Raw genomic sequence first — 19,946 nt, 5'->3', positions numbered from 1 at the left:
TCACGGGGTGGTCGCGAGAGTGCTCAGGTAGGTGTTTAGGGGTTTCCGTTGGTACTACTACGGTGGAAAGTCCAGACCAGGTCTCCACCGTGCGCATTCCCCCCGAATATGCCGATTTGGCTCTCGCCTTCTGTAAAAAGAAGGCGACTCAATTACCACCCCATCGACGGGGGGATTGTGCGATAGATCTCCTGGTAGACGCTGCATTTCCCAAGAGTCACGTGTATCCCCTGTCGCAAGCGGAGACGGAGGCTATGGAGACATATGTCTCTGAATCCCTGCATCAGGGTTCATTCAGCCATCCATTTCACCCGTCTCTTCGAGTGTCTTTTTTGTGAAAAAAAGGATGGCGGTTTACGCCCGTGCATTGATTATCGAGGTCTTAATAAAATCACAGTGAAATATAGTTACCCGCTACCTCTGATCAATACGGTTATTGAGTTAATGCACGGGGCACGTTTTTTACAAAATTGGATCTCAGGAGTGCATACAATCTGGTGCGTATTAGGAAGGGTGATGAGTGAAAGACTGCATTTAGCACCACCTCAGGTCATTATGAGTACCTTGTCATGTCATATGGGTTGATGAATGCTCCATCAGTTTTCCAATCATTTGTAGACGAGATCTTCAGGGACCTGCACGGGCAGGGCGTAGTGGTGTATATCGATGATATTCTGATATACTCCGCTACACGCGCCGAGCATGTGTCCCTGGTGCGCAGGGTGCTTGGTCGCCTGTTGGAGCATGATCTATATGTCAAGGCTGAGAAATGCTTGTTCTTCCAACAATCCAGCTCCTTCCTAGGGCATCGGATTTCCACTTCAGGAGTGGAGATGGAGAGTGACCGCATTACAGCCGTGCGTAATTGGCCGGCTCCAACCACGGTAAAGGAGGTGCAGCGTTTTTTGGGGTTTGCCAATTACTATCCGGAGGTTTATCCTGGGTTTTGGTCAGGTGGCTGCACCCATTACCTCACTGCTAAAGGGGGGCCCGATGCGCTTGCAGTGGTCGGCTGAGGCGAACAGGGCTTTTGGGCACCGAAGACTCTGTTTACCTCGGTGCCTGTGTTGGCTCATCCGGATCCCTCTTTGCCATTCATAGTTGAGGTGGACGCATCCGAAGCTGGGATAGGAGCAGTGCTCTCTCAGCGTTTGGGTACGCCACTGAAGCTTCGCCCCTGTGCTTTCTTTTCGAAGAAGCTCAGCCCGGCGAAGCGAAACTATGATGTGGGGAACCGAGAGCTGTTAGCTGTCGTAGAAGCCTTGAAGGTGTGGAGGCATTGGCTTGAGGGGGCTAAACACCCTTTTCTCATCTGGACTGACAACCGCAATCTGGAGTACATCTGGCAGGCGAAGAGACTGAATCCTCGCCAGGCAAGGTGGGCCATGTTTTTCACTCGTTTGTGTTTACTCTTTCTTACAGACCAGGCTCCCAGAACGTTAAGGCAGACGCATTGTCTCGGCTGTATGACACAGAGGTGGGATCCACCAAAGTAACAAAGCCTACCATCAGTAACACACTACGCCTCCAGGGACTCAAATCCTGCAGTGCCAGACGTGTCCCCTTGCTTAAGCCAATACATGTCCAGGCCCGTCTGAAGTTTGCTAGAGAGCATTTGGATGATCCAGAAGAAGATTGGGAGAATGTCATATGGTCAGATGAAACCAAAATATAACTTTTTGGTAAAAACTCAACTCGTCGTGTTTGGAGGACAAAGAATGCTGAGTTGCATCCAAAGAACACCATACCTACTGTGAAGCATGGGGGTTGAAACATCATGCTTTGGGGCTGTTTTTCTGCAAAGGGACCAGGATGACTGATCCATGTAAAGGACGGAATGAATGGGGCCATGTATCGTGAGATTTTGAGTGAAAACCTCCTTCAGTCAGCAAGGGCATTGAAGATGAAATGTTGCTGGGTCTTTCAGCATGACAAGGATCCCAAACACACTGCCCGGGCAACGAAGGAGTGGCTTCTTAAGAAGCATTTCAAGGTCCTGGAGTGGCCTAGCCAGTCTCCAGATCTCAACCCCATAGAAAATCTTTGGAGGGAGTTGAAAGTCCGTGTTGCCCAGCAACAGCCCCAAAACATCACTGCTCTGGAGGAGATCTGCATGGAGGAATGGGCCAAAATACCAGCAACAGTGTGTGAAAACCTTGTGCAGACTTACAGAAAACATTTGACCTCTGTCATTGCCAACAAAGGGTATATAATAAAGTATTTAGATAAACTTTTGTTATTGACCAAATACTTATTTTCCACCATAATTTGCAAATAAATTAATTAAAAATCCAACAATGTGATTTTCTGGATTTTTTTTCTCATTTCGTCTGTTGATGTGTACCTATGATGAAAATTACAGGCCTCTCTCATCTTTTTAAGTCGGAGAACTTGCACAATTGGTGGCTGACTAAATATTTTTGCCCCACTGTATCAATACCAGGGCAATTTACAAAATATCAATACCAGGGCTATTTACTCTTTATCAATACCAGGGCTATTTACCTGGGCTAATTACTCCTTATCAATTCCTGGGCTATTTACTCGTTATCAATACCTTGGATATTTACTCCTAAATGCATGAATTCATATCAGTTACATTATTGTGGCAGCCTTCTCTTTCTCTTTCCCTTCCTGTCCAGCTCAGGCGTTTGGCGTCGCCGGCCTTTTACTTTTTACCTTTTGCCGAACGCCCTTCACTCATCATCCCCCGGTCTCGTCATCATTACACACACCTGGTTTCACTGTATATATACTCCCTCTGTCATTTGCCTTTGTTGACTCTAATTGACTCTAATCTAATCCATCCTACTTTCTACTTCTACTAAGAGGTAATATAATACCGTACACACTGTGTTCAGAATACCATATTGTGCCCCTGCAGCTGTTGTGTTGTAAGGTAGAGACTCACCTAATTGGTCTTGGTGTGTCTTCCTGGGTACCCTGGTTTCCCCTAAACAGACAGTTATCAACACTTTACAACATGGTTCAATCAGAGATACAGTTATCAACACTTTACAACATGGTTCAATCAGAGATACAGTTATCAACACTTTACAACATGGTTCAATCAGAGATACAGTTATCAACACTTTACAACATGGTTCAATCAGAGATACAGTTATCAACACATTACAACATGGTTCAATCAGAGATACAGTTATCAACACTTTACAACATGGTTCAATCAGAGATACAGTTATCAACACATTACAACATGGTTCAATCAGAGATACAGTTATCAACACTTTACAACATGGTTCAATCAGAGATACAGTTATCAACACATTACAACATTGTTCAATCAGAGATACAGTTATCAACACTTTACAACATGGTTCAATCAGAGATACAGTTATCAACACTTTACAACATGGTTCAATCAGAGATACAGTTATCAACACTTTAAACATGGTTCAATCAGAGATACAGTTATCAACACTTTAAACATGGTTCAGAGTTACTGCAGTATTGTGAGTCATTGTTCATTATTATTATTTTTATTCTTCATTTACATACAAATAATTCTGATTTACAGGTACAAGTGCACTTCACTAATATTGGCTAAATATGAGCAAAACGGGCTGTGAAAAAAACCTATTCATTGTTTATCCTCTTGGTCTTTCATTCAAGATATTCACAAAAATGTAACCTTTATGTAAAGTAAAATAATTTAATGTAAAAATAATTTTTTATAAAACAAATATATTTCTCAAATACATTCAGTACTTTGTGCAACCTCTCTTTGCAAGACAACAGCTATGAGTCTTCTATAATGCATATTGGTTGGAGAACACATGTCAAGGGATCTGACCATTCCTCCATACAGAATCTCTCCAGATCCTTCAGATTCTGTGGTCCACGCTTGTACGCTCCATCATCCTCACTGTGTCTGGGGTCAATATAGACACACGTCCTCTTCCAGGCCGATTGTTAACATCTCCAGGTGCTTTAAACTTTCAACCGTTGAGCTATTTTCTTATAGCCATTTCCTGATTTGCTCAATAACCTTTTGTCGCACATCGTTACTGTATTCTCTGGTCTTTCCCATAGTGATGAATGACTATGGGAACTTGGCCTGTGTGTCACCTCATATTATTACACCAGTGAAACAGGAAGTCATGACTTACCACTTAAGTGTTCCTAATCACTCAGGTGAACTTAAAAACATAAAATATGAATGGGAATTGTCTGATCTGATCTGTCCCTGATCTGTTTCATCTTGTGCTTGTCTCCACCCCCACCAGGTGTCTCCCATTTGTTCCCATCCCCTGTGTATTTATACCGGTGATTTCAGTCTGCCTGTGTTGCCAGATCGTCTTGTCTCGTCAAGCCTACCAGCATGTTGTTCTGTACTTCTGTTTTTTCTAGTCCCTTTTTCTAGTCCCTTCCGCTTTTCTGTCTTGAGCCCGCCTGTTTCCCTGCCCTGACACTGACATTCAGCCTGCCCTGCCACTGCCTGCCGTACCATTCTGCCTGCCCTGACACTGAGCCCGCCTGCCGTACCATTCTGCCTGCCCTGACACTGAGCCCGCCTGCCGTACCATTCTGCCTGCCCTGACACTGAGCCCCCTGACACTGAGCCCACCTGCCGTACCATTCTGCCTGCCCTGACACTGAGCCCGCCTGCCGTACCATTCAGCCTGCCCTGACCTCGAGCATGACTTCCGCCCTGTACCGTATTTGTATTCTGACCTGGTTTACAGACTTCCCCGACCTGCCTCTTGTTTATCCCTTGTATTTTAATAAATATCAAAGACTCGATCCATCTGCCTTCCATCTGGGTTTCATCCTGTGTCGTTATAGTACGAACTGGCCATGACTGACCCAGCAGACTCAGACCAGCTCCACAACACTGTCTCCATGCATGGAGCCACCATTGGAAGACAAGAGGAGCTTCTCCAGAACCTTATGGAAGGACTCCATATGCTGGCAGGACACCATGACCAGGGTTTCAAAACATTACTGGAGCAATTCCGTGGACTATCTATCAGGCAGCATGCCACAACTGAGACTCCCAGACACTCAGGGGTGATACAGCCTACCCCGGCTTCCCGATAACCCCGCTTACCTCCTCCGGAGCGCTATGCTGGGGACCCTGGAACCTGCCGGGCGTTTCTTTCCCAGTGCTCCCTCATCTTTGAGCTGCAGCTATTTTTCTCTTCGGATCGTTCAAAAATAGCGTATCTGACAACGCTAATGTCTGGTAGGGCGCTCAACTGGGCTACGGCGGTTTGGGAGCAATAATCCGCCATTGTCTGGAGGATTTCATGGCATAGGTGAGGAAGGTGTCCGATTCTCCGGTGTCTGGGAGAGAGGCGGCCCGAAAGCTACTTCGATTACGTCAAGACCCCGTAGTGTGGCAGACTACGCGCTAGACTTTTGCAGGTTGGCCGCGGGGGTGCCTGGAACCCGGAGTCTCTGTTCGCTACCTTTCTTCATGGATTATCAGAGGAGATGAAAGACCAGCTCGCAGCTCTGGAGTTACCCCTTGGACCTCAACTCCCTCATAGCCTTAACCATAAGGGTCGATGGGCGCCGAAGGGAGGTCTGAGGTAGGTCTGTTCTCGGCTCCACTCGTTCATCCACGACTGCTTGCTCACCCCCGAAGAACCCCGGAAGTCCCCGAAGCCTGTATTTCAGAGAGGATCCGAGGTCACCCGAGTCCCCTCGGCAGTCATTGAGAATGGAAAACTTACTCCAAAGCCTATGCAACTGGGCAGAGCTAGATTGTTGCCTCAGGAATGATTATGCAGGCTTAACTCCAACAGTTGCCTCTATTGTGGTGCTACAGGACATTACATATCCACCTGTCTATTATTAGTACCCCTTTCCATGTTATCCTGCTGTGGGGTGACTGGTCTAAATCTCTCCGGTTGAGTCTGGGGCCGATGAGAGCTTCATAGATGCTACTCTGGTATCTGAGCTGGGTATCTCAACACAACTCCTCTCCATTCCCATGGACGGATGCTCCATTAGCAGAGTCACTCACAGTATGGTTCCCATTAACCTGCGAGTGTCAGGCAATCCATAGAGCTTCTTCTCATTGAATCTCCCCATGTTCCTGTTTTGGGATTTTGATGGCTCCAGAGGCACAACACTGTTATAGACTGGACCACCAGTTCCATCCTGGGCTGGAGCCCATTCTGCCACTCACTTAGTATTAAGGCGGCGCAGCCTGCCCCGGAACACCCGGAACGTCCTCCTCTGGGCTCTTCTGGGCTCTGGTAAAGCCTTGTTTTTCTCCCGCAGAGTAACAGGACCTCCTGGAGGTTTTTAGCTAGGCTTGCACCACCTCCCTTCCTCTGCATCGTCCCTACGATTGCCCTCCTCCTGGGAACCACACTGCCTAGTGGGCGGCTATATTCCCTGTCTGGCCCTGAGACCAAGGAGAAATACATTGAGGACTCTCTGGCTGCTGGGAGCATTTGTCCTCCTGCCTTAACTGACGGCACAGGCTTCTTCTTTGTGGAAAAGAAGGACAAGACCCTGCATCCATGACTATCGGGACCTCAATAACATTTAAGAATTGCTACCCTTTACCACTCCTCTCCTCGGGTTTCAATTTTCTCCAACCATCTTTTCCAAGTTGGACCTTTGGAATGTCTAGTTCGGATACGCGAAGGAGACAAGTGGAAGACAGCCTTCAACACAGCTAACGGACACTATGAGTACCTGGTCATTCCGTTTGGACTCCAACGCTCCCACAGTGTTCCAGGTCCTGGTCAATGATGTGCTCCGTGACATGTTGTATTGGTTTGTCTACCTCGATGACATCCTTGTTTTCTCCCGTTCTGCTCAACAACATGTCCATGTCTCCTGGAGTTTTTGTTTGTGAAAGAAATGCGAATTCCATTATCTCCTTTCTGGGATAAGTCATCGATAAGTCATCGCTGAAGGGAATGTTCTGATGTATTCTGAAAAGTTGAGAGCAGTGGTGGATTGGCCCCAACCCTCTAGGGTGCAGTTGCAATGTTTCCTGGGATTTTCTAATTTCTAATTTCTACCGCCGCTTCATTCGGGGTTACAGCACCCTGGAGTGTACCGACCATAATAATTTAGAATATCTCCACACCGTCAAGCGCCTTAATTCTAGACAGAACCGTTGGGCTCTGTTATTCACCAGATTCAACTTTACCATCTCCTACCGCCCAGGTTCCAAGAATGTGAAGCTTGACGCTTTCTCTCGCTTGTATAGATCTGCTCTGAGACCATCCACCTCACCTCATGTCTTGCTGCTACAGTTGTCTGGGGTATCAAGGGCCTCGGAGCGGGGGGGGGGGCTAACCGGATGTTTGTCCCAGATTTGGCCCGGTCTCCGAGCACTCCAAGCTCACTGATTGATTATGATTAATGTGTGAGACGCCTCCTGAGTGTTCGACCTCGGCGCAGTCAACCAATACCTGGTTGACTGGGAGGGCTATGGCCCAGAGGAGAGGTCCGGTTGTCATCGCCGGCACCCCATTATCCCCTATGTATTTATGCCGGCGTCTTCTGTCTGCCAGTTGCCAATTCGTCTTGTCTCGTCAAGTCTACCAGCGTGTTGTTCCATACTCCTGTCTTTTAGTCCCTGTTTTCTAGTCCTCCTTGTTCTGACCTAATCTGCCTGCCCTGACACTGAGCCCACTTGCCATACCATTCAGCCTGCCTGCCGCCCTGTACCTTTCGGACTCCGACCTGCCCCTGCCTGTTTGGCCCTGTCTGGGGGTATCATCAGATGGGGCCACAGTGTCTCCTGACCCCTCCTGTCACAGCCTCCAGTATTTATGCAGCAGTAGTTTATGCGTCGGGGGGCTAGGGTCAGTCTGTTATATCTGGAGTATTTCTCCTGTCTTATCCAGTGTCCTGTGTGAATTTAAGTATGCTCTCTCTAAATCTCTCTTTATTTATTTATCTCTCTCAGAGGACCTGAGCCCTAGGACCATGCCTGAGGACTACCTGGCATGATGACTCCTTGTTGTCCCCAGTCCACCTGGCTGTGCTGCTACTCCAGTTTCAACTGTTCTGCCTGCGGCTATGGAACCCTGACCTGTTCACTGTGATTACTATTATTTGACCATGCTGGTCATTTATGAACATTTGAACATCTTGGCCATGTTCTGTTATAATCTCCACCCGGCACAGCCAGCAGAGGACTGGCCACCCCTCATAGCCTGGTTCCTCTCTAGGTTTCTTCCTAGGTTCCGGCCTTTCTAGAGAGTTTTTCCTAGCCACCGTACTTCTACACCTGCATTGCTTGCTGTTTGGGGTTTTAGGTTGGGTTTCTGTACAGCACTTTGATATATTAGCTGATGTAAGAGGCCTTTATAAATATATTTGATTTGATTTGTATTTTTCATAAATATCAGAGACTCCAAACAAGCCTCCCGCATCCTGTAGGAATATACTTCAGTCATAAGAATTTATGTTTAATAATAATAATAATACAATATAATAATAACAATAATAATAATGTTCTGGAGCAAAATATTTTTTTCAATCATTTCACTTCAATTATATTTTTGATTTTTGTGAATGTTTTTAATTAAAGACCAAGATGATTTAAATAAAAATGTTGCTCATATTTAACAAGGGTGCCAACATTAGTGGAGGGCACTGTATTCTGTTGGAATGAGGCGATCCTGTATAAACTGAGGATCTCACCTTGAGTCCTGCTCCTGCAGCCTTTCACCAGCAGTATGATGGTCAGCAGCAGGTAGGGAGACCCCACCAGTAGACTACACAGCAGCCTGAGTGGAGACATGGACAATACTGGGACTGCTGGAGATGGAATGGGAGTTGGAGAAAGAATGACACCAATATTATGAGCAATATATTATTACGATATAATTATTTACAGATAGAGAGACCCCACCTGCAGTATGATGGACACCAACAGGTAGGGAGACCACACCATTAGACTAAACAGAAGCCTGGGTACAGACATGGACAACACCGGAGATGGTGATGGAGAGAGGCATGGACAACACTGGAGATGGTGCTGGGTAGAGACATGGACAACACTGGAGATGGTGCTTTTTAGAGACATGAACAACACTGGAGATGGTGCTGGTTGGAGACATGGACAACACTGGAGATGGTGCTGGGTGGAGACATGGACAACACTGGAGATGGTGCTGGTTGGAGACATGGACAACACTGGAGATGGTGCTGGAGAGAGACATGGACATCACTGGAGATGGTGCTGGGTAGAGATATGGACAACACTGGAGATGGTGCTGGAGAGAGACATGGACATCACTGGAGATGGTGCTGGAGAGAGACATGGACATCACTGGAGATGGTGCTGGAGAGAGACATGAACAACACTGGAGATGGTGCTGGAGAGAGAGACATGGACATCACAGGAGATGGTGCTGGAGAGAGACATGGCCATCACTGGAGATGGTGCTGGAGATGGTGGTGCTGGATAGAGACATGGACAACACTGGAGATGGTGCTGGATAGAGACATGGACAACACTGGAGATGGTGCTGGTAGAGACATGGACAACACTGGAGATGGTGCTGGAGAGAGACATGGACAACACTGGAGATGGTGCTGGTAGAGACATGGACAACACTGGAGATGGTGCTGGAGAGAGACATGGACATCACTGGAGATGGTGCTGGTAGAGACATGGACAACACTGGAGATGGTGCTGGATAGAGACATGGACAACACTGGAGATGGTGCTGGTAGAGACATGGACAACACTGGAGATGGTGCTGGAGAGAGACATGGACATCACTGGAGATGGTGCTGGTAGAGACATGGACAACACTGGAGATGGTGCTGGTAGAGACATGGACAACACTGGAGATGGTGCTGGATAGAGACATGGACAACACTGGAGATGGTGCTGGATAGAGACATGGACAACACTGGAGATGGTGCTGGGTAGAGACATGGACAACACTGGAGATGGTGCTGGTAGAGACATGGACAACACTGGAGATGGTGCTGGAGAGAGACATGGACAACACTGGAGATGGTGCTGGAGAGAGACATGAACAACACTGGAGATGGTGCTGGATAGAGACATGGACAACACTGGAGATGGTGCTGGTAGAGACATGGACAACACTGGAGATGGTGCTGGTGGAAACATGGACAACACTGGAGATGGTGCTGGTAGAGACATGGACAACACTGGAGATGGTGCTGGATAGAGACATGGACAACACTGGAGATGGTGCTGGTAGAGACATGGACAACACTGGAGTTGGTGCTGGAGAGAGACATGGACAACACTGGAGATGGTGCTGGAGAGAGACATGGACAACACTGGAGATAGACATGGACAACACTGGAGATGGACATGGACATCACTGGAGATGGTGCTGGGTAGAGACATGGACAACACTGGAGATGGTGCTGGAGAGAGACATGGACAACACTGGAGATGGTGCTGGAGAGAGACATGGACAACACTGGAGATGGTGCTGGAGAGAGACATGGACAACACTGGAGATGGTGCTGGAGAGGGACATGGACAACACTGGAGATGGTCCTGGAGAGAGACATGGACATCACTGGATATGGTGCTGGTAGAGACATGAACAACACTGGAGATGGTGATGGAGAGAGACATGGACAACACTGGAGTTGGTGATGGGTAGAGACATGGACAACAATGGAGATGGTGATGGAGAGAGACATGGACAACACTGGAGATGGTGATGGAGAGAGACATGAACAACACTGGAGATGGTGATGGAGAGAGACATGAACAACACTGGAGATGGTGATGGAGAGAGACATGAACAACACTGGAGATGGTGATGGAGAGAGACATGAACAACACTGGAGATGCTGCTGGAGAGAGACATGAACAACACTGGAGATGGTGATGGAGAGAGACATGAACAACACTGGAGATGGTGCTGGAGAGAGACATGAACAACACTGGAGATGGTGATGGAGAGAGACATGAACAACACTGGAGATGGTGATGGAGAGAGACATGAACAACACTGGAGATGGTGCTGGAGAGAGACATGAACAACACTGGAGATGGTGCTGGAGAGAGACATGAACAACACTGGAGATGGTGCTGGAGAGAGACATGAACAACACTGGAGATGGTGCTGGAGAGAGACATGAACAACACTGGAGATGGTGCTGGAGAGAGACATGAACAACACTGGAGATGGTGCTGGAGAGAGACATGAACAACACTGGAGATGGTGCTGGAGAGAGACATGAACAACACTGGAGATGGTGCTGGAGAGAGACATGAACAACACTGGAGATGGTGCTGGAAAGAGACATGAACAACACTGGAGATGGTGCTGGAGAGAGACATGAACAACACTGGAGATGGTGCTGGAGAGAGACATGAACAACACTGGAGATGGTGCTGGAGAGAGACATGGACAACACTGGAGATGGTGCTGGAAAGAGACATGAACAACACTGGAGATGGTGCTGGAAAGAGACATGAACAACACTGGAGATGGTGCTGGAAAGAGACATGAACAACACTGGAGATGGTGCTGGAGAGAGACATGAACAACACTGGAGATGGTGCTGGAGAGGGACATGGACAACACTGGAGATGGTCCTGGAGAGAGACATGGACATCACTGGATATGGTGCTGGTAGAGACATGAACAACACTGGAGATGGTGATGGAGAGAGACATGGACAACACTGGAGTTGGTGATGGGTAGAGACATGGACAACAATGGAGATGGTGATGGAGAGAGACATGGACAACACTGGAGATGGTGATGGAGAGAGACATGAACAACACTGGAGATGGTGATGGAGAGAGACATGAACAACACTGGAGATGGTGCTGGGTAGAGACATGGACAACACTGGAGATGGTGCTGGTAGAGACATGGACAACACTGGAGATGGTGCTGGAGAGAGACATGGACAACACTGGAAATGGTGCTGGAGAGAGACATGAACAACACTGGAGATGGTGCTGGATAGAGACATGGACAACACTGGAGATGGTGATGGAGAGAGACATGAACAACACTGGAGATGGTGTTGGAGAGAGACATGAACAACACTGGAGATGGTGATGGAGAGAGACATGAACAACACTGGAGATGGTGCTGGAGAGAGACATGAACAACACTGGAGATGGTGCTGGAGAGAGACATGAACAACACTGGAGATGGTGCTGGAGAGAGACATGAACAACACTGGAGATGGTGCTGGAGAGAGACATGAACAACACTGGAGATGGTGCTGGAGAGAGACATGAACAACACTGGAGATGGTGCTGGAGAGAGACATGAACAACACTGGAGATGGTGCTGGAGAGAGACATGAACAACACTGGAGATGGTGCTGGAAAGAGACATGAACAACACTGGAGATGGTGCTGGAAAGAGACATGAACAACACTGGAGATGGTGCTGGAGAGAGACATGAACAACACTGGAGATGGTGCTGGAGAGAGACATGAACAACACTGGAGATGGTGCTGGAAAGAGACATGAACAACACTGGAGATGGTGCTGGAAAGAGACATGAACAACACTGGAGATGGTGCTGGAAAGAGACATGAACAACACTGGAGATGGTGCTGGAGAGAGACATGAACAACACTGGAGATGGTGCTGGAGAGAGACATGAACAACACTGGAGATGGTGCTGGAAGGAGACATGAACAACACTGGAGATGGTGCTGGAAAGAGACATGAACAACACTGGAGATGGTGATGGAGAGAGACATGAACAACACTGGAGATGGTGCTGGAGAGAGACATGAACAACACTGGAGATGGTGCTGGAAAGAGACATGAACAACACTGGAGATGGTGATGGAGAGAGACATGAACAACACTGGAGATGGTGCTGGAAAGAGACATGAACAACACTGGAGATGGTGATGGAGAGAGACATGAACAACACTGGAGATGGTGATGGAGAGAGACATGAACAACACTGGAGATGGTGCTGGAGAGAGACATGAACAACACTGGAGATGGTGCTGGAAAGAGACATGAACAACACTGGAGATGGTGATGGAGAGAGACATGGACAACACTGGAGATGGTGATGGAGAGAGACATGAACAACACTGGAGATGGTGCTGGAGAGAGACATGAACAACACTGGAGATGGTGCTGGAAAGAGACATCAACAACACTGGAGATGGTGATGGAGAGAGACATGAACAACACTGGAGATGGTGCTGGAAAGAGACATGAACAACACTGGAGATGGTGCTGGAGAGAGACATGAACAACACTGGAGATGGTGATGGAGAGAGACATGAACAACACTGGAGATGGTGCTGGAGAGAGACATGAACAACACTGGAGATGGTGCTGGAAAGAGACATGAACAACACTGGAGATGGTGCTGGAGAGAGACATGGACAACACTGGAGATGGTGCTGGAGAGAGACATGAACAACACTGGAGATGGTGCTGGAAAGAGACATGAACAACACTGGAGATGGTGCTGGAGAGAGACATGAACAACACTGGAGATGGTGCTGGAGAGAGACATGAACAACACTGGAGATGGTGCTGGAGAGAGACATGGACAACACTGGAGATGGTGCTGGAAAGACATGAGACACTGGAGACAACACTGGAGATGGTGATGGAGAGAGACATGAACAACACTGGAGATGGTGCTGGAGAGAGACATGAACAACACTGGAGATGGTGCTGGAAAGAGACATGAACAACACTGGAGATGGTGCTGGAGAGAGACATGAACAACACTGGAGATGGTGCTGGAAAGAGACATGAACAACACTGGAGATGGTGCTGGAGAGAGACATGAACAACACTGGAGATGGTGCTGGAGAGAGACATGAACAACACTGGAGATGGTGATGGAGAGAGACATGAACAACACTGGAGATGGTGATGGAGAGAGACATGAACAACACTGGAGATGGTGATGGAGAGAGACATGAATAAATAAAATGGAGAAACATGGATATGGCAAGAAAATACACACACATTATATATATATCTTCATGTACCAGTATGTATCTGTTCATAATGTTCAGTATACATTCCCTGTTATTCTGTTCATAATGTTCAGTATATTTTCATGTTACTCTGTTCATAATGTTCAGTATATTTTCATGTTACTCTGTTCATAATGTTCAGTATATTTTCATGTTACTCTGTTCATAATGTTCAGTATATTTTCATGTTATTCTGTTCATAATGTTCAGTATATTTCATGTTATTCTGTTCATAATGTTCAGTATTCTGTTCATAATGTAAATGTTCAGTATATTTTTATGGTTAGTTACAGCAAATACAGTGTAAGACCACATCAGTACATATTGAAGCATTAAGGCCCGAGGGGGTGTGCTATATGTCCAATATACCCAATATACGGCTAAAGGCTATTCTGAGGACGACGTATCGCCCTTAGCCGTGATATATTAGCAATATACCACAAACCCCAGAGGTTTGATGCTATTATAAACTGGGTACCAACATAATTAGAGCAGTAAAATAAATGTTTTGTCACACCGTCTTATATGGTCTGATATACCACAGGTTCAAGCCAATCAGCATTCAGGGCTGGACCCCCCCAGTTTATAATACAGGTTTCAGCACCACTGAACAGTGTAAAGAAGAACCACCCAGTTTATAATGCAGGTTTCAGCACCACTGAACAGTGTAAAGAAGAACCACCCAGTTTATAATGCAGGTTTCAGCACCACTGAACAGTGTAAAGAAGAACCAGATAATCTGAATGTCAAGGTTTCTCATCTTCTCACCAGTCACAGTCATCCAGCTCTCTGGTGATTCTCCTTCAGAGTTGGTACACTTGTAGAGTCCTTCATCTGACTTGGATACTGTAGGGATGGTCATCTCTCCTGTAGTCTCAGTCGTGATGAGGGATCCATCTTTGTAGAAATCAGCTGTGAGGTCAGAGGGAGTTCCCTGATATCTGCAGCGCAGAGTCACAGAATCTCCCTCAGTCACAGGAAGGGCAGGGCTCTCCAGGATCATAGCTCCAGCTGTATATAATATATAAACATCATCTATAAACAGGTCTCTCCAGGAGCACAGCTCCAGCTGTATATAATATATAAACATCATATATAAACAGGTCTCTCCAGGATCACAGCTCCAACTGTATATAATATATAAACATCATATATAAACAGGTCTCTCCAGGATCACAGCTCCAGCTGTATATAATATATAAACATCATCTATAAACAGGTCTCTCCAGGATCACAGCTCCAGCTGTATATAATATATATACATCATATATAAACAGGTCTCTCCAGGATCACAGCTCCAACTGCATATTATATATAAACATAATTTATTAACATAACATCAGCTATCTGAAACCAGATGAACCACTAAACACTATAATGTTAGTAGATGATGTTTGTGGACATACCATGTACTGTGATGTTGACAGCATTGCTGTGTTCTCCAGACCCAGACTCACACCAGTACACTCCACTGTCTGATGGTATTAGTGACACAATGCATGAAGACCCTTGTTGTTCTCCCCAGTCAGTTTTACACTCTGAAAGGATTCCTCTTAATGCGTTCCTCACCACTCTCCATCCAGCAGAGTTCCCCTGAACCTCACAGCCCAGAGAGACAGACTCATATTCAAAGAACTGAGATCTGTCAGGACTGACACTCAGAGAGGCTGGAAGAGAGAAATCTGGAGAGAGAGAGAGCGAGAGAGAGAGAGGGGGAGAGAAAAGAAGAGAGAGAGAGAAAAGAAGAGAGAGAGAGAGACAGAGAGAGAGAGAGAGGGGGGGGATGGATTGATAAAGAGAGAGACAGAGAAAGCGATGGAGATGAGAGAGAGAGAAAGAGAGAGAAATTGATTGATAAAGACAGACAGAGAATGCAACAGAGAGAGAGAGACAAAGTCATGAGCTCCTGAATCTCAGCATAAAAATACATGTTTTGTAGCATACCCGTAGTATACCACGGCCTCCAGCCAATCAGCATTCAGAACCACACAGTTAATAATTAAGCAATATGGCACGGAGGGGGTGTGGTATATGACCAATATACCACGGGTATGGGCTATTCTTAAGCACGATGCAACAGAGTGCCTGAATGCTGCCTTAGGTCTTGGTATATTGGCCATACACCACACACCCCCTGAGGTGCCTTATTGCTATTATAAACAAGTTACCAATGTAATAATTATTGCAGTAAAAATAAATGTTTTGTCATCACCGGTGTATACGGTCTGATATTCCACTACTTCCAGCCAATCAGCATTCAAGGCTGGAACCACCCCGTTTATAATGCAGGTTTCAGCACCACTGAACAGTGTAAAGAAGAACCAGATAATCTGAATGTCAAGGTTTCTCATCTTCTCACCAGTCACAGTCATCCAGCTCTCTGGTGATTCTCCTTCAGAGTTGGTACACTTGTAGAGTCCTTCATCTGACTTGGATACTGTAGGGATGGTCATCTCTCCTGTAGTCTCAGTCGTGATGAGGGATCCATCTTTGTAGAAATCAGCTGTGAGGTCAGAGGGAGTTCCCTGATATCTGCAGCGCAGAGTCACAGAATCTCCCTCAGTCACAGGAAGGGCAGGGCTCTCCAGGATCACAGCTCCAGCTGTATATAATATATAAACATCATATATAAACAGGTCTCTCCAGGATCACAGCTCCAGCTGTATATAATATATAAACATCATCTATAAACAGGTCTCTCCAGGATCACAGCTCCAGCTGTATATAATATATAAACATCATATATAAACAGGTCTCTCCAGGATCACAGCTCCAGCTGTATATAATATATAAACATCATATATAAACAGGTCTCTCCAGGATCACAGCTCCAGCTGTATATAATATATAAACATCATATATAAACAGGTCTCTCCAGGATCACAGCTCCAACTGCATATTATATATAAACATAATTTATTAACATAACATCAGCTATCTGAAACCAGATGAACCACTAAACACTATAATGTTAGTAGATGATGTTTGTGGACATACCATGTACTGTGATGTTGACAGCATTGCTGTGTTCTCCAGACCCAGACTCACACCAGTACACTCCACTGTCTGATGGTATTAGTGACACAATGCATGAAGACCCTTGTTGTTTTCCCCAGTCAGTTTACACTCTGAAAGGATTCCTCTTCTGTGTTCCTCACCACTCTCCATCCAGCAGAGTTCCCCTGAACCTCACAGCCCAGAGAGACAGACTCATATTCAAAGAACTGAGATCTGTCAGGACTGACACTCAGAGAGGCTGGAAGAGAGAAATCTGGAGAGAGAGAGAGCGAGAGAGAGAGAGGGGGGAGAGAAAAGAAGAGAGAGAGAGAAAAGAAGAGAGAGAGAGAGACAGAGAGAGAGAGAGAGGGGGGGGATGGATTGATAAAGAGAGAGACAGAGAAAGCGATGGAGATGAGAGAGAGAGAAAGAGAGAGAAATTGATTGATAAAGACAGACAGAGAATGCAACAGAGAGAGAGAGACAAAGTCATGAGCTCCTGAATCTCAGCATAAAAATACATGTTTTGTAGCATACCCGTAGTATACCACGGCCTCCAGCCAATCAGCATTCAGAACCACACAGTTAATAATTAAGCAATATGGCACGGAGGGGGTGTGGTATATGACCAATATACCACGGGTATGGGCTATTCTTAAGCACGATGCAACAGAGTGCCTGAATGCTGCCTTAGGTCTTGGTATATTGGCCATACACCACACACCCCCTGAGGTGCCTTATTGCTATTATAAACAAGTTACCAATGTAATAATTATTGCAGTAAAAATAAATGTTTTGTCATCACCGGTGTATACGGTCTGATATTCCACTACTTCCAGCCAATCAGCATTCAAGGCTGGAACCACCCCGTTTATAATGCAGGTTTCAGCACCACTGAACAGTGTAAAGAAGAACCAGATAATCTGAATGTCAAGGTTTCTCATATTCTCACCAGTCACAGTCATCCAGCTCTCTGGTGATTCTCCTTCAGAGCTGGAACACTTGTAGAGTCCTTCATCTGACTTGGATACTGTAGGGATGGTCATCTCTCCTGTAGTCTCAGCCCTGATGAGGGATCCATCTTTGTAGAAAACAGCTGTGAGGTCAGAGGGAGTTCCCTGATATCTGCAGCGCAGAGTCACAGAATCTCCCTCAGTCACAGGAAGGGCAGGGCTCTCCAGGATCACAGCTCCAGCTGTATATAATATATAAACATCATATATAAACAGGTCTCTCCAGGATCAGCTGTATATAATATATAAACATCATATATAAACAGCTCCAGCTGCTATATAATATATAAACATCAAATATAAACAGGTCTCTCCAGGATCACAGCACCAGCTGTATATAATATATAAACATCATCTATAAACAGGTCTCTCCAGGATCACAGCACCAGCTGTATATAATATATAAACATCATCTATAAACAGGTCTCTCCAGGATCACAGCTCCAGCTGTATATAATATATAAACATCATATATAAACAGGTCTCACCAGAATCACAGATCCATCTGTATATAATATATAAACATCATATATAAACAGGTCTCTTCAGGATCACAGCTCCAGCTGTATATAATATATAAACAGGTCTCTCCAGGATCACAGCACCAGCTGTATATAATATATAAACAGGTCTCTCCAGGACCACAGCACCAGCTGTATATAATATATAAACAGGTCTCTCCAGGACCACAGCTCCAGCTGTATATAATATATAAACAGGTCTCTCCAGGATCACAGCTCCAGCTGTATATAATATATAAACATCATATATAAACATAACATCCGCTATCTGAAACCAGATGAACCACTAAACACTATATTGTTAGTAGATGGTGTTTGTGGACATACCAGGTACTGTGATGTTGACAGCATTGCTGTGTTCTCCAGACCCAGACTCACACCAGTACACTCCACTGTCTGATGGTATTAGTGACACGTTGCATGAAGACCCTTGTAGTTCTCCCCAGTCAGTTTTACACTCTGAAAGGATTCCTCTCTCTGTGTTCCTCACCACTCTCCATCCAGCAGAGTTCCCCTGAACCTCACAGCTCAGAGAGACAGACTCATATTCAAAGAACTGAGATCTGTCAGGACTGACACTCAGAGAGGCTGTAAGAGAGAGAACTGAAGAGAGAGAGAGAGAGAGAAGGTCATGAGAAGATAAGCTCCTGACTCTATCAGCATTTAGAGTTAGATAAACTTAGATTTTTTGAAAAGGACATATGTAGGAAACTCCTTCACAACATAAGCTTCAAAATCAACAGTCCAAACCTACAACCCGATTTTGGACCAAATTATTCTGGAAGGAGTCCTACTACCAAGGAGTCCTATTACTATGAGGGATTCTTACTACCAAGGATTCTTACTACCAAGGATTCTTACTGCCAAGGATTCTACTATCAAGGATTTTACCACCAAGGATTTTACTACCAAGGATTCTTACTGCCAAGGATTCTTACTGCCAAGGATTCTACTACCAAGGATTCTACTACCAAGGATTCTACTACCAAGGTTTCTACTACCAAGGATTCTACTACCAAGGATTCTACTACCAAGGGTTTCTATTACCAAGCATTCTAACTGCCAAGGATTCTTACTGCCAAGAATTCCTACTGCCAAGGAATCCTACTGCCAAGGATTCTTACTGAAAATGATTCTTACAGCCAAGATCTCATACTGCCAACAAATCTACTACCAAGGATTCTTACTGCCAAGGATTCTTACTGCCAAGGATTATACTACCAAGGATTTTAATATCAAGGATTTTACTACCAAGGATTATACTACCAAGGATTTTAATATCAAGGATTTTACTACCAAGGATTATACTGCTAATGATTCTTACTGACAAAAGTTCTACAACTAAGGATTCTTACTACCAAGGATTCTTACTGACACGGATTCTTACTGCCAAGGATTCTACTAACTAGGATTCTTACTGCCAAGGATCCTACTACCAAGAATTCTTACTACCAAGGATTCTTGCTAACATGGATTCTT

At 45.6% G+C, this 19,946-nt stretch overlaps 1 protein-coding gene and 1 pseudogene across 1 annotated transcript in view; both read right to left on the bottom strand.

Moving 5' to 3' along the window:
* Nucleotides 1-19,946, bottom strand: part of LOC121847552 (probable ATP-dependent RNA helicase ddx17) — a 269,776-nt gene that overhangs the window by 146,288 nt on the left and 103,542 nt on the right. The gene's annotated exons all lie outside the window — the stretch shown is intronic.
* The window catches only part of LOC112239428, a 35,764-nt pseudogene that overhangs the window by 2,573 nt on the left and 13,245 nt on the right, over nucleotides 1-19,946 (bottom strand).

Source organism: Oncorhynchus tshawytscha, linkage group LG10 (genome assembly GCF_018296145.1).
Source record: "Oncorhynchus tshawytscha isolate Ot180627B linkage group LG10, Otsh_v2.0, whole genome shotgun sequence".
Classification (NCBI taxonomy): Eukaryota; Metazoa; Chordata; class Actinopteri; order Salmoniformes; family Salmonidae; genus Oncorhynchus; species Oncorhynchus tshawytscha.
Note: the sequence above shows the minus strand (reverse complement) of the source record. Positions and strands in the feature narration are given on the sequence as shown.